At 41.0% G+C, this 13,080-nt stretch overlaps 1 protein-coding gene across 3 annotated transcripts in view; it reads right to left on the minus strand.

Annotated features, from left to right (window-relative positions):
* Positions 1-13,080, minus strand: part of LOC133541572 (septin-9-like) — a 259,974-nt gene that overhangs the window by 133,229 nt on the left and 113,665 nt on the right. The window lies entirely within an intron of this gene.

The following is a 13,080-nucleotide window of genomic DNA, read 5'->3' on the forward strand; positions in this document are numbered from 1 at the left end:
GAAGACGCCGCACCGATCCGCCTGTCGATCTCACGATCCACTCTTCCCTCACTCGTGAACAAGACTCCTAGGTACTTGAACTCCTCCACTTGGGGCAGGGTCTCCTCCCCAACCCGGAGATGGCATTCCACCCTTTTCCGGGCGAGAACCATGGACTCGGACTTGGAGGTGATGATTCTCATTCCGGTCGCTTCACACTCGGCTGCGAACCGATCCAGTGAGAGCTGAAGATCCCGGTCAGATGAAGCCATCAGGACCACATCATCTGCAAAAAGCAGAGACCTAATCCTGCGGTCACCAAACCGGAACCCCTCAACGCCTTGACTGCGCCTAGAAATTCTGTCCATAAAAGTTATGAACAGAATCGGTGACAAAGGACAGCCTTGGCGGAGTCCAACCCTCACTGGAAATGTGTTCGACTTACTGCCGGCAATGCGGACCAAGTTCTGGCACTGATCATACAGGGAGCGGACCGCCACAATAAGACAGAATTCACCTATGGTCATGAGCTTTGGGTCATGACCGAAAGGATAAGATCACGGGTACAAGAGGCCGAAATGAGTTTCCTCCCTTAGAGATAGGGTGAGAAGCTCTGCCATCCGGGAGGAACTCAAAGTAAAACCGCTGCTCCTCCACATCGAGAGGAGCCAGATGAGGTGGTTCGGGCATCTGGTCAGGATGCCACCCGAACGCCTCCCTAGGGAGGTGTTTAGGGCACGTCCAACCGGTAGGAGGCCACGGGGAAGACCCAGGACACGTTGGGAAGACTATGTCTCCCGGCTGGCCTGGGAACGCCTCGGGATCCCCCGGGAAGAGCTAGACGAAGTGGCTGGGGAGAGGGAAGTCTGGGTTTCCCTGCTTAGGCTGCTGCCCCCGCGACCCGACCTCGGATAAGCGGAAGATGATGGATGGATGGATGTTTCTGTCTGTCATTCCGTCGTATATATTTTTTTTCCTTTTACGGAAGGTTTTGTGTAGGGAATAAATGATGAAAAAAACACTTAATTGAACGGTTCAAAAGAGGAGAAAACACGAAAAAAAGTAAAATTACATTTTCTAAACATAGTTTATCTTCAATTTCGACTCTTTAAAGGGGAACATTATCACAATTTCAAAAGGGTTAAAAACAATAAAAATCAGTTCCCAGTGGCTTGTTGTATTTTTGGACGTTTTTTTTCAAAATTTTACCGGTCTCGGAATATCCCTCAATAAAGCTTTAAATTGCCTTATTTTCGCTATCTTCGAAACCACTATCCATTTCCCTGTGACGTCATACAGGGCTGCCAATACAGACAACATGGCGGTTACCACAGCAAGATATAGCGACATTAGCTCGGATTCAGACTCGGATTTCAGCGGTTTAAGCGATTCAACAGATTACGCATGTATTGAAACAGATGGTCGGAGTATGGAGGCAGATGGCGAAAACGAAATTGAAGAAGAAATTGAAGCTATTGAGCGAATAGCTATTGACGCTATTCAGCCATAGCGTGGGTGTACCTAATGAAGTGGCCCATAGCATGGCTGCCTTATTAGCATCGCCGGTAAAATGTGCGGACCAAACGATCAGGACTTTCGCATCTTGTGACACTGGAGCAACTTAAATACGTCGATTGGTAAGTGTTTGTTTGGCATTAAATGTGGGTATTTAGTTTCAAATGTACATACAGCTAGCGTAAATAGTATGTTATATGTAAACATCAAGGTATATATTGACGTTTGCATGGGTTTGGTGATAATGTTCCCCTTTAAAATTCTAAATTCAACCGAAAAAAAGAAGAGAAAAACTAGCTAATTCGAATCTTTTTGAAAAAATTTAAAAAAGAATTTATGGAACATCATTAGTAATTTTTCCTGATTAAGATTCATTTTAGAATTTTGATGACATGTTTTAAAAAGGTTAAAATCCAATCTGCACTTTGTTAGAATATATAACAAATTGGACCAAGCTATATTTCTAACAAAGACAAATCATTATTTCTTCTAGATTTTCCAGAACAAAAATTTGAAAAGAAATTCAAAAGACGTTATAATGAGATTTAAATTTGATTCAACAGATTTTTTTAGATTTGCCACAATATTTTTTTTTTTATTTTAATCATAATAAGTTTGAAGAAATATTTCACAAATATTCTTTGTCGAAAAAACAGAAGCTAAAATGAATAATTTTATTAAAATGTATTTATTATTCTTTACAATAAAAAAATAAATTTACTTGAACATTGATTTAAATTGTCAGGAAAGAAAAGGAAGGATTTAAAAGGTATATGTGTTTAAAAATCCTAAAATCATTTTTAAGATTGGATTTTTTTCTCTAAAATTGTCTTTCTGAAAGTTATAAGAAGCAAAGTCAAAAAATAAATGAATTTATTGAAACAAGTGAAGACCAAGTCTTTAAAATATTTTCTTGGCTTTTCAAATTATTTTTGAGTTTTGTCTCTTAGAATTAAAAATGTCGAGCAAAGCGAGACCAGCTTGCTAGTAAATAAATACAATTTTAAAAATAGAGGCAGCTCACTGGTAAGTGCTGCTATTTGAGCTATTTTTAGAACAGGCCAGTGGGCGACTGATCTGGTCCTGCGGGCACCTCGTTGGTGACGCCTGGTCTAGAGCTTGACCATGTAATACTCTTCCATATCAGTAGGTGGCAGCAGGTAGCTAATCGCTTTGTAGATGTCGGGAACGTGGTTTGTCATGATCACAAGATGCAGGCGACAGCGGGAGGCAAGGTGCAGGTAAAAAGGTCTCAAACTCTTAAACCAAAAGTAAACAAAAGGCGAGAGCCACTGAGAAAAGACATTGAAGCTTAGGGATGGCTTTGCAAAACGAAACTGAAACTAAACTGGCTGCAAAACAAACAAAAACAGAATGCTGGACGACAGCAAAGACTTACAGTGTGTGGAGCAGACGGCGTCCACAAAGTAAGGAAATTCGTTCTGTATATTTCTTTTGTATATTGTACAGGATTGCTTATTATTTTTTATTGGATAGTAGTCTATTTATTTCAATTCTTAGGTTTATCTTTATTACTTCTTGTGTAATTTATTTTTATCCCATATTAGTGTGCCGTGGGAGATTGTCATTTCACCTAATTGGGTTAAAAACATTTTTTTGCTAACCAGTAATTACAATTTGCAAAATGATGTGTTGTTGTTGAGTGTCGGTGCTGTCTAGAGATCGGCAGAGTAACCGTGTAATACTCTTTCATGTCAGTAGGTGGCAGCAGGTGGCTAATTGCGTTGTAGATGTCAGGAACATGGTTTGTCCTGATCACAATATGCAGGCGACAGTGGGAGGCAAAGTGCAGGTAACAAGGTATCGAATGCTTAAACCTAAAGTAAACAAAAGGCCAGAGCCGCTATGAAAAGGCATTGAAGCTTAGAGATGGCTATGCAAAACGAAACGAAAAACTGCACTGGCTGCAAAGTAAAAAAAAACAGAATGCTGGACAACAGCAAAGACTTACAGCGTGTGGAGCAGACGGCGTCCACAAAGTAAGAAAATGTTTTTGTATATTGTACAGGATTGCTTATTATTAATTTATTGGATAGTAGCTAATTGCTTTGTAGATGTCGGGAACATGGTTTGTCGTATTCACAATATGCAGGCAACAGCGGCAGGCAGGGTTCAGGTAAAAACGCATCTAACGCTTAAACCAAAAGTAAACAAAAGGCCAGAGCCGCTATGAAAAGGCATTGAAGCTTAGGGATGGCTATGCAAAACGAAACGAAAAACTGCACTGGCTGCAAAGTAAACAAAAACAGAATGCTGGACGACAGCAAAGACTTACAGCGTGTGGAGCAGACGGCGTCCACAAAGTAAGAACATTTTTTTGTATATTGTACAGGATTGCTTATTATTAATTTATTGGATAGTAGCTAATTGCTTTGTAGATGTCGGGAACATGGTTTGTCGTGATCACAATATGCAGGCAACAGCGGCAGGCAGGGTGCAGGTAAAAACGCATCTAACGCTTAAACCAAAAGTAAACAAAAGCCAAAAAAAGGGAGTTTTTTTGGGTTGGTGCACTAATTGTAGGTGTATCTTGTGTTTTTTATGTTGATTTTCATAAAATGAGAAATAAAAAAATAAAAGATAAAAACAAATAAAAATTAATAAAAAAATATTCTGCGGCCCGGTGGTTGGGGATCACTGGTTTAATGCATCCAGCGGGGCATCGCAACAAAATTAGGCATAATAATGTGTTGATTCCACAACTGTATATATCGGTTTCGGTTGGTATCGGGATCGGTAATTAAAGAGTTGGACGATATCGGAATATCGGCAAAAAAGGCCTTATGGGACACCTCTAGTTACAACCCTACTCTCAAGTGTTCCGCTGCACCCTTTGGTGAGTTGTGCTGCACCATGAATGGATCCACTCCCAAAGTCCATCCAATAAGACAAACATACAACAACAGCGGGCCGTGACGTGTCCCACACGGGACTAAAAAGCGTGACTTTTAACCTCATGTTTTTTTTCTCCTTCTTAAAGGCCTACTGAAAGCCACTACTAGCGACCACGCAGTCTGATAGTTTATATATCAATGATGAAATATTAACATTGCAACACATGCCAATACGGCCTTTTTAGTTTACTAAATTGCAATTTTAAATTTCGCGCTAAGTTTCCTTTTGAAAACGTTGCGGTATGATGAGAAGTGCGCGTGATGTCACGGATTGTAGCGGACATTTTGTTCCAGCCCTGATCCTAGCTATAAGTCGTCTGCTTTAATCGCATAATTCCACAGTATTCTGGACATCTGTGTTGCTGAATCTTTTGCAATTTGTTCAATTAATAATGGAGACGTCAAAGAAGAAAGATGTAGGTGGGTAGCGGTGTATTGCAGCTGCCTTCAGCAACACAAACACAGTCGGTGTTTCCTTGTTTACATTCCCGAAAGATGATAAATGGGTTGTACTTGTATAGCGCTTTTCTACCTTCAAGGTACTCAAAGCGCTTTGACACTACTTCCACATTTACCCATTCACACACACATTCACACACTGATGGAGGGAGCTGCCATGCAAGGCGCCAACCAGCACCCATCAGGAGCAAGGGTGAAGTGTCTTGCTCAGGACACAACGGACGTGACGAGGTTGGTACTAGGTGGGAATTGAACCAGGGATGCTCGGGTTGCGCACGGCCACTCTCCCCACCGCGCCACGCCGTCCCTGATGGTGAACCTTTACTATGGAACAGAGCGGTCAAGCGAACATGGTACCCTACCACATGTCAACCGGCAGGTGTCAGTGAGAAAATGGTGGTAATAAGTCGGCTCTTACCGTAGACATGAGCGGAGAGCTTGCGTCTTTCCTCGTGCACCTGTCAAAGAGGCAGCTGCGGACTTTCTTGCCTCCTCCGACCGGCCGCCCCCGAACGTGGGGAAAAAAAAAAATCTCAGCCCAGCCCCGACGGCTGCCTTCGCTTCGCCTCGTCAAGAAATGTGGCTTCCCTAAGAGACACTAGCGGTCACCACCCCCTCCCCGACTTTCAGGTACGACCATATAATCTCACTACAACACTAGTAACACAATAAGCAGATAAGGGATTTTCCAGAATTATCCTAGTAAATGTGTCTAATAACATCTGAATCGCTCCCAGTGCCCTGTCTTTTTTTTTTTCCCCAGTCCTTCACTCTCACTTTCCTCATCCACGAATCTGTCATCCTCGCTCAAATTAATGGGGAAATCGTCGCTTTCTCGGTCTGAATCGCTCGTGCTGCTGGTGGCCATGATTATAAACAATGTTCAAATGTGAGGAGCTCCACAACCCGTGACGTCACGCGCACATCGTCTGCTACTTCCGGTACAGGCAAGGCTTTTTTATCAGCGACCAAAAGTTGCGAACTTTATCGTGGATGTTCTCTACTAAATCCTTTCAGCAAAAATATGGCAATATGGCGAAATGATCAAGTATGACACATAGAATGGACCTGATATCCCCGTTTAAATAAGAACATCTCATTTCAGTAGGCCTTTAAAAGCCGTTTATCGCTCTGCTCGAGCCTTAACGAGCCAGCAGGAGATTCAGCCTGCATACCACTCGAGCTCACTGTGTTGACAGGGAAGGCGGAATGGACAAGTGTGGATGCATTCCCAATAGCGGTGTGTGTGTGTGTGTGTGTGTGTGTGTGTGTGTGTGTGTGTGTGCCCCCCACCGACCCCGACTGTTGCATCCTCTACCAGTACAGGGGGGAAGAGATGGACGAGCTGCTGAGAGAAGAAGAAGGGACGCGATGGGATGGAATGGGAGGATGAAAGGGGGGGGGGGCAGAGTGATGAAAAGGAACCCTGCAGAAGGAGTGGCTGTGGGCCAGGTGTTCCCACATACAGTGGGGCAAAAAAGTATTTAGTCAGCCAGCGATTGTGCAAGTTCTCCCACTTAAAATGATGACAGAGGTCTGTAATTTTCATGCCGATACGGCCTTTTTAGTTTACTAAATTGCAATTTTAAATTTCGCGCTAAGTTTCCTTTTGAAGACGTTGCGGTATGATGATGATGTCACGGATTGTAGCGGACATTTTGTTCCAGCTCTGATCCTAGCTATAAGTCGTCTGCTTTAATCGCATAATTCCACAGTATTCTGGACATCTGTGTTGCTGAATCTTTTGCAATTTGTTCAATGAATAATGGAGACGTCAAAGAAGAAAGATGTAGGTGGGTAGCGGTGTATTGCAGGTGCCTTCAGCAACACAAACACAGTCGGTGTTTCCTTGTTTACATTCCCGAAAGATGATGGTGAAGCTTTACTATGGAACAGAGCGGTCAAGCGAACATGGTTCCCTACCACATGTCAACCGGCAGGTCTCAGTGAGAGACAGAATGTGAAAAAAAAATCCAGAAATTCACATTGTAAGAATTTTGAAGAATTTATTTGTAAATTATGGTGGAAAATAAGTATTTGGTCAACCATTCCAAGCTCTCACTGATGGAAGGAGGTTTTGGCTCAAAATCTCACGATACATGGCCCCATTCATTCTTTCCTTAACACGGATCAATCGTCCTGTCCCCTTAGCAGAAAAACAGCACCGAAGCATGATGTTTCCACCCCCATGCTTCACAGTAGGTGTGGTGTTCTTGGGATGCAACTCAGTATTCTTCTTCCTCCAAACACAACCAGTTGAGTTTATACCAAAAAGTTCTATTTTGGTTTCATCTGACCACATGACATTCTCCCGATCCTCTGCTGTATCATCCATGTATCCATTTTAGTACAAACTCGACTCGAAAGGCCCACTGAAATGAGATGTTCTTATTTAAACGGGGATAGCAGGTCCATTCTATGTGTCATACTTGATAATTTTGCGATATTGTCATATTTTTGCTGAAAGGATTTAGTAGAGAACATCCACGATAAAGTTTGCAACTTTTAGTAGCTAATAAAAAAGCCTTGCCTGTACCGGAAGTAGCAGACGATGTGCGCGTGACGTCACGGGTTGTAGGGCTCCTCACATCCGAACATTGTTTATAGTCATGGCCACCAGCAGCAAGAGCGATTCAGACGGAGAAAGCGACAATTTCCCCATTAATTTGAGCAAGGATGAAAGATTTGTGGATGAGGAAGCGTTTCAGATGTAATTAGACACATTTACTAGGATAATTCTGTAAGATCCCTTATCTGCCTATTGTTTTAATAGTGTTTTAGTGAGATTGTAGAGTCATACCTGAAAGTCGGAGGGCTGCGGTGAACGCCAGTCTCTCTGAGAGAAGGCAATGGAGGAGCCAGGATAACAGCTGCCTTTTTGAGCTGCAGGAGGAGGTCGCATAATCCACTGAAGTCTCCGATAAGAGCCGACTTAATATCACAATTTTCCCATCCAAAAACTTGACCGCCCTGTGTTAAAACTTTACAACAAAGAAACACCGGCAGTGTTTCGGTGCTAAAGGCCGCTGCAATCCACCGCTTTCCACCAACAGCATTCTTCTTTATGGTCTCCATTATTAATTGAACAAATTGCAAAAGATTCAGCAACACAAATGTCCAAATTACTGGGTAATTATGCGATGAAAAGAGACGACATTTAGCCGTGTGTGGTGCTGGGCTAATATGTCCCCTCCAACCAATAACGTCACAAACAAACGTCATCATTGCGGGACGTTTTCAACAAGACATTTAAAATTGTAATTTAGTAAACTAAAGCGGCCGTATTGGCATGTGTTGCAATGTTAATATTTCATCATTGATATATAAACTATCAGACTGTGTGGTCGGTAGTAGTGGGTTTCAGTAGGCCTTTGACCACTACATCACCAATAGTTTACACCAGGGGTCACCAACCTTTTTGAAACCAAGAGCTACTTCTTGGGTACTGATTAATGCAAAGGGCTACCAGTTTGATACACACTTAAATAAATTGCCAGAAATAGCCAATTTGCTCAATTTACCTTTAACTCTATGTTATTATTAATAATTAATGATATTTGTCTTTGTGGAAACACTGATAATCTCAATGATTTCTCACAATAAATATATATACAAACAGATAAATATCACCCCAAAAAAATTCTGTCTGTCATATCCATCCATCTTCTTCCGCTTATCCGAGGTCGGGTCGCGGGTGCAACAGCCTAAGCAGGGAAACCCAGACTTCCCTCTTCCCAGCCACTTCGTCTAGCTCTTCCCGGGGGATCCTGAGGCGTTCCCAGGCCAGCCGGGAGACATAGTCTTCCCAACGTGTCCTGGGTCTTCCCCGTGGCCTCCTACCGGTTGGACGTGCCCTAAACACCTCCCTAGGGAGGCGTTCGGGTGGCATCCTGACCAGATGCACGAACCACCTCATCTGGCTCCTCTCGATGTGGAGGAGCAGCGGCTTTACTTTGAGTTCCTCCCGGATGGCAGAGCTTCTCACCCTATCTCTAAGGGAGAGCCAGGAAACTCATTTGGGCCGCTTGTACCCGTGATCTTATCCTTTCGGTCATGACCCAAAGCTCATGACCATAGGTGAGGATGGGAACGTAGATCGACCGGTAAATTGAGAGCTTTGCCTTCCGGCTCAGCTCCTTCTTCACCACAACGGATCGGTACAACGTCCGCATTACTGAAGACGCCGCACCGATCCGCCTGTCGATCTCACGATCCACTCTTCCCCACTCGTGAACAAGACTCCTAGGTACTTGAACTCCTCCACTTGGGGCAGGGTCTCCTCCCCAACCCGGAGATGGCACTCCACCCTTTTCCGGGCGAGAACCATGGACTCGGACTTGGTCGCTTCACACTCGGCTGCGAACCGATCCAGTGAGAGCTGAAGATCCCGGTCAGATGAAGCCATCAGGACCACATCATCTGCAAAAAGCAGAGACCTAATCCTGCGGTCACCAAACCGGAACCCCTCAACGCCTTGACTGCGCCAAGAAATTCTGTCCATAAAAGTTATGAACAGAATCGGTGACAAAGGACAGCCTTGGCGGAGTCCAACCCTCACTGGAAATGTGTTCGACTTACTGCCGGCAATGCGGACCAAGTTCTGGCACTGATCATACAGGGAGCGGACCGCCACAATAAGACAGTCCGATACCCCATACTCTCTGAGCACTCCCCACAGGACTTCCCGAGGGACACGGTCGAATGCCTTCTCCAAGTCCACAAAGCACATGTAGACTGGTTGGGCAAACTCCCATGCACCCTCAAGAACCCTGCCCAGAGTATAGAGCTGGTCCACAGTTCCACGACCAGGACGAAAACCACACTGTTCCTCCTGAATCCGAGGTTCGTCTATCCGGCGTAGCCTCCTCTCCAGTACACCTGATCGTCAGACCATTTTTTTTCCTTCTACGGAAGGTTTTTTGTAGAGAATAAGTGAAAAAAACACTTAATTGAACGGTTTAAAAGAGGAGAAATCAAGAAAAAAAAGAAAATAACATTTTGAAACATAGTCTATCTTTAATTTCGATTCTTTAAAATTCAAAATTCAACCGATAAAAAGAAGAGAAAAACTAGCTAGTTTGAATCTTTTTGAAAAAAAAATGAATAAATACATTTATGGAACATCATTAGTAAGTTTTCCTGATTAAGATTAATTTTAGAATTTGGATGACATGTTTTAAATAGGTTAAAATCCAATCTGCACTTTGTTAGAATATATAACAAATTGGACCAAGCTATATTTCTAACAAAGACAAATCATTATGTCTTCTAGATTTTCCAGAACAAAAATTTTAAAAGAAATTCAAAATATTTTGAAATAGGATTGTTGTCCTCTGTGTTTTTTATACACTTTGATTTCTATTTTACTGTTTTAATTATAAATAAATATAAATGGGTTGTACTTGTATAGCGCTTTTCTACCTTCAAGGTACTCAAAGCGCTTTGACACTACTTCCACATTCACACACACATTCACACACTGATGGAGGGAGCTGTCATGCAAGGCGCCAACCAGCACCCATCAGGAGCAAGGGTGAAGTGTCTTGCTCAGGACACAACGGACGTGACGAGGTTGGTACTAGGTGGGGATTGAACCAGGGACCCTCGGGTTGCGCATGTCCACTCTACTACTTCGCCAAGCCGTCCCTAAGTTATGTTATGTTTATGTTGTGTAACGATGTGGATGTTCTCCTGAAACGTGTTTGTCATTCTTGTTTGGTGTGGGTTCACAGTCTGGCACATATTTGTAACAGTGTTAACGTTCTTCCTACGGCCACCCTCAGTGCGACGTGTGTAGCTGTTGATCAAATATATTTTGTAATACCACACTTGCGTTCTGCATCATACAACTGGGCTTGCACGCTGTCAATTCAGGATGTAGGGGGCGGCATAGGCAGTGCCGTTATGACACTCCCTGAATATTGATGATCTGGTAGATGCCGACAGAAATGGTGAATAAAATACAATTGATTTGACCCTTTAAAATTTGTCACGTGGGGGTCGCATTTTAATGCGGGATCGTTCCTCCAACGCAAACATAGACACTCCGGACAACAACGTAAAGGTAAGAATGATTTAATAACAAAACCACCGGTACAAAAACAGACGCAAAGAAACGCGTGGCGAAAGCACAGAAGCTAATGCTAACACTAGCACGGGATCAGGTGACAAGAAATCTAGTAAATACCAACGAAACAGTTGCATACCGCAAACAAGGGACCAAGACCGACTAACGGGACAAGGCAGGCTTAAATAAGAAGGCAATTAACAAAAACAGGTGTGCGCCTGGAATCCGCAGCAGGTGAAATTGATACGTTACCATGGTGACCAAACTAACTCACAAGGTACACAAACAACAAAGGGAGTCCAAACTAACAGAAAATAACAAAACTAAACATGATCCAGACTACGGATCATGACAAAATTGTTTTTAATCATATTTGTTTTTATATTGGTTTTATATTTATTTTTTGTTTTTATTCAGTCATTGGTGGAGCGTAATATTGTTGTTTTTTTTAAATATTGTTTTTAACATGGCTGTGCAGCACTTTGGAAACGTTATTGTAGTTTAAATGTGTTATATAAATAAAGTGGATTGATAAATTTGATTCTACAGATTTTCTAGATTCGCCAGAATAATTTTTTTTAATTTTAATCATAATGAGTTTGAAGAAATATTTCAGAAATTAACAGATTAATTTTACAATTTTGATGACATGTTTTAAATAGGTTAAAATCCAATCTGCACTTTGTTAGAATATATAACAAATTGGACCAAACTATATTTCTAACAAAGACAAATCATTATTTCTTCTAGATTTTCCAGAACAAAAATTTTAAAAGAAATCCAAAAAGACGTTGAAATAAGATTTAAATTTGATTCTACAGATTTTGCCGGAATAATTTTTTAAATTTTAATCATAATAAGTTTGAAGTAATATTTCACAAATATTTTTCTTCAAAAAAACAGAAGCTAAAATGAAGAATTAAATTAAAATGTATTTATTATTCAATCAATCAATCAATCAATGTTTATTTATATAGCCCCAAATCACAAATGTCTCAAAGGGCTGCACAAATCATTACGACTACAACATCCTCGGAAGAACCCACAAAAGGGCAAGGAAAACTCACACCCAGTGGGCAGGGAGAATTCACACCCAGTGGGACGCCAGTGACAATGCTGACTATGAGAAACCTTGGAGAGGACCTCAGATGTGGGCAACCCCCCCCCCACTAGGTGACCGAAAGCAATGGATGTCGAAAAGTTCCTTTTATTCTTTACAATAAAAATAAATAAATAGCATGTTATATGTAAACATCAAGGTATATATTGACGCTTGCGTGGGTTTGGTGATAATGTTCCCCCTTTAAAATTCTAAATTCAACCGAAAAAAAGAAGAGAAAAACTAGCTAATTCGAATCTTTTTTTTCAAAGAATTTAAAAAAGAATTTATGGAACATCATTAGTAATTTTTCCTGATTAAGATTCATTTTACAATTTTGATGACATGTTTTAAATAGGTTAAAATCCAATCTGCACTTTGTTAGAATATATAACAAATTGGACCAAGCTATATTTCTAACAAAGACAAATCATTATTTCTTCTAGATTTTCCCGAACAAAAATTTGAAAAGAAATTCAAAAAACGTTATAATGAGATTTAAATTTGATTCAACAGATTTTTTAGATTTGCCAGAATATTTTTTTAAAATTTTAATCATAATAAGTTTGAAGAAATATTTCACAAATATTCTTTGTCGAAAAAACAGAAGCTAAAATTAAGAATTTTATTAAAATGTATTTATTATTCTTTACAATAAAAAAATATATTTACTTGAACATTGATTTAAATTGTCAGGAAAGAAGAGGAAGGAATTTAAAAGGTATATGTGTTTAAAAATCCTAAAATCATTTTTAAGGTTGTATTTTTTTCTCTAAAATTGTCTTTCTGAAAGTAAAAAAAATAAATGAATTTATTTAAACAAGTGAAGACCAAGTCTTTGAAATATTTTCTTGGATTTTCCAATTCTATTTGAGTTTTGTCACTCTTAGAATTAAAAATGTCGAGCAAAGCGAGACCAGCTTGCTAGTAAATAAATACAATTTAAAAAATAGAGGCAGTTCACTGGTAAGTGCTGCTATTTGAGCTATTTTTTAGAACAGGCCAGCGGGCGACTCATCGCGTTGGTGACCCCTGGTTTACACATT

This window comes from Nerophis ophidion, linkage group LG23 (assembly GCF_033978795.1).
Source record: "Nerophis ophidion isolate RoL-2023_Sa linkage group LG23, RoL_Noph_v1.0, whole genome shotgun sequence".
Taxonomy (NCBI): domain Eukaryota; kingdom Metazoa; phylum Chordata; class Actinopteri; order Syngnathiformes; family Syngnathidae; genus Nerophis; species Nerophis ophidion.